Here is a 2,894-nt window from a genome sequence, read left to right on the forward strand (position 1 = left end):
GCAATAACTTATTTGAATCCCACAAGCACTGCTTCCTACTGAATCACCAAATAGAGTTTAGGCTTTGTAGCCTGATCTGAGACCAAGTTCCAGTTCCATCAATTGTTTCTTGTGTGAATTTGGACTTGGTACTTAACCTGGAGCCTTGGTGTATCTGATAGCTATTTAATCAGTTTTCTGTAGCTAGTAACATGATACCACAGTCTATGTAAATGATAAAAAGAGGCTTGATTTTGTTCACAGATCTGGTCCAAGGATAGAAGACTGAATCTGTTGATAGACTTATTACCAGTAGAGTGCCAAAATGGCACAGGGCATCAAATGCTCAGGGACAAGGAGTATATGAGATAAAGCCAGACTCACACTAGAGATACTTATTAAGCTCTTACTCACATAAGTAGACTAGTCCATCTAAGAGGGCACAGTACTAATCATCCCTCTAAAAGTTCCTTCCTGGGAGAGCAGCCTGGGGACTTGGGATAGGCATTTATCACACCTCTTGTTAATAGTCTTCTTGCTGTTTGTAGAGTTCCTTGATTTTTTTCCTGTGTTGTGATCTAGTGGCCAGAAATGTACTATGTCTAGTATCAAGATCCATGGCAGAGAGATCTTTGAATCTTGTGGGAATCCCAATGTTGAGGTTGATCTCTGTACTTCACTGGTCTCTAACTAGCTGCTACTCCTCCATTGGCTTCTATGAGGCCCTGGAACTCTAGGACAGTGATAGGTGCATTACATGGGGAAAGTGTCATTCAGGCTCTGCTTCCTAAGCCTTATTAATGTGATTGGTGTCACAACTGGTGGATCCTGAGCAGAGAACCAAGGCAGGAATGACAGAAAGGATGGAGACCTCAGGTGGCTATTGAGCATGATGAGAACAGTCAGGCTCCAGTGAGACAGCTCACGGGGGTACAAAGGCTATTTAGACCTTTGGGGGGTAAGTAGGGGCTATTAGGGTAAGTAAGTATCATTGGCTTGAGCCAGAGTGCTGGGAATACCTCATTTAAATAAGGTGGAATTCCAGGTGCTGCTGGACATGACCTTATCAGAGGAAAGGAAGTTTAACCTAGCTACTGGGCTACGTGACCTCCTCTGGTTGGGCAAAGGTGAGCGGCACATGTCTACATGGGCTGAGGGCATGCAGGCCCAGGGCAGGGAGGGGAGCCATTCTACTCCTGCTGATCTCAGAATGAGATTACCCCACTTTTGCTCCAGACCTGCTCCCCAGAGCTCCATGAATTCCCTGGTTCCACAGAGAAGAGTGTCTCAAAGGCACATCAGTAGAACTGTTGTACTTGATCTGGCTAGCAAGAAACTTAAGGTTGTGAAATGAAAAATAGTATAATGGATGGTACTGAAAAGAAGTCTAAACATAGTGCATATACCATCCTGGGGTGTCCACATCTGTCTGCCAAGCTGGTGCTGTGGAAAAGGGGGTACCTCTGTATGGTCACATCATTGACATAGCTAGAAACTCTAAAGTTGTCCTGCACCCTTTTGGCTTTCAACATGATCAACAGTGGTTTTTTTGTCAGCCACAAAGTGGTCATGCAGGGCTTCGGGATCTTCCCTGTGGGTGTGTCTAGTTTGCAGAAAGTCATGTACATTGGAACAGATATTTACCACAACCTGAAGAACATCATTAAGGAGAAGTGTGGGAAAGATTCTATGAATGTAGGTGGCAGAGAATGTAAGGGATGAAGACAGATATGCATCTAAAATCCTGGAGTGCTCGAGTTGCTAGAGCTGCTGGAGATGCTGGAGATGCTGGAGATGCTGATGAATATAACCAAGAAGGACGGGCAATCAGTTGTCATCAACATGAATGTAGCTGTCTCTGACTTCTTCAGGACTTCAAGTCTCTTGATGACACCAGCAACTATACCACAGCTGACCAGCTGACTGAATCATACAAATCCTTCATCTGAGATTATTCAGTGATGTATACCAAAGGCCTATCTGACCAGCTTGATGATGAAGTTTGGCAGAAGTTCATAGCTAGTGCAGGCATCCAGGTGATTGGGAACGATCTCATTGTGACCAACCCTAAGTGGATTTCTTAGACTGTGGGTCAGAAGTCCTACAGTTGCCTCCTTCTCCAAGGGAATCAGATCAGCTCTGTGACTGAGTCACTATAGGTGTACCAAAATGGCCCATTACAATGATTAGGGCACCATGGTATCCCATTGATTTGGGGAGATGAGGATATTTTTAGTGGTGATCTAGTGATCAGGCTTTGTGCTAGGTAGATCAAAATTGGTGCCTTTTGCCGGTCTGAGTGCCTGGACAAATAAAACCAGATCCTCAGAATTGAGGAGGAGCTGGGCAGCAAGCCCAAGTTTCTTAGCATGTCCTTCAGGACTTCACTCCTCCTGGCCAAACAAACCATGGGCTGGTAATACCCAGAGCCCTCAGTCAGTATCAGCTGCGTAGAATCTTTCTCTGATGTCACTGAGGTGGCTACAGGCTGGCCCAGTTCTTACACAGCTTCTGTAGTCCCATCAGCTCCCTCCTCCCCCCTGCCACTACTTTTTTAGAAGTTCAAAGCCAAGCCTGACTACCCAGAGAGACCTGATGGAAATCTCAGCTCTGGAATCATGTGACTGGTTCAGACCATTGTTCCTGTCACTGCACTTCCCAGCTTGAGCCCTCCTATATCTAGTGTAATCTGCAGGGTTGCCACAGTCAAGACTCTTCAGTGGTTCTACATCCAAAATAAAAGTCTCAGAGTGACCATTAAAAAAAGGCCTTTTCTGGCATTTTATCCTGTATCTCATATTAGGGATTAAATTCTAACATCAATTGGAAAAGAAATTTCTATTCTTAGCAACCCCTTCCAAGAAATGATCATAATCAGCGTGGCCAGAGGACTCAGTCTATTCAGAAGAACAATA

The 2,894-nt window shown here is 44.9% G+C and overlaps 1 pseudogene; it reads left to right on the forward strand.

Annotated features, from left to right (window-relative positions):
- The first annotated feature begins 1,344 nt into the window (after nucleotides 1–1,344).
- Nucleotides 1,345–2,399, forward strand: LOC116101263 (annotated as a pseudogene).
- Nucleotides 2,400–2,894: the final 495 nt, after the last annotated feature.

The sequence above is a fragment of the Mastomys coucha genome, unplaced genomic scaffold (assembly GCF_008632895.1).
Source record: "Mastomys coucha isolate ucsf_1 unplaced genomic scaffold, UCSF_Mcou_1 pScaffold21, whole genome shotgun sequence".
Taxonomy (NCBI): Eukaryota; Metazoa; Chordata; class Mammalia; order Rodentia; family Muridae; genus Mastomys; species Mastomys coucha.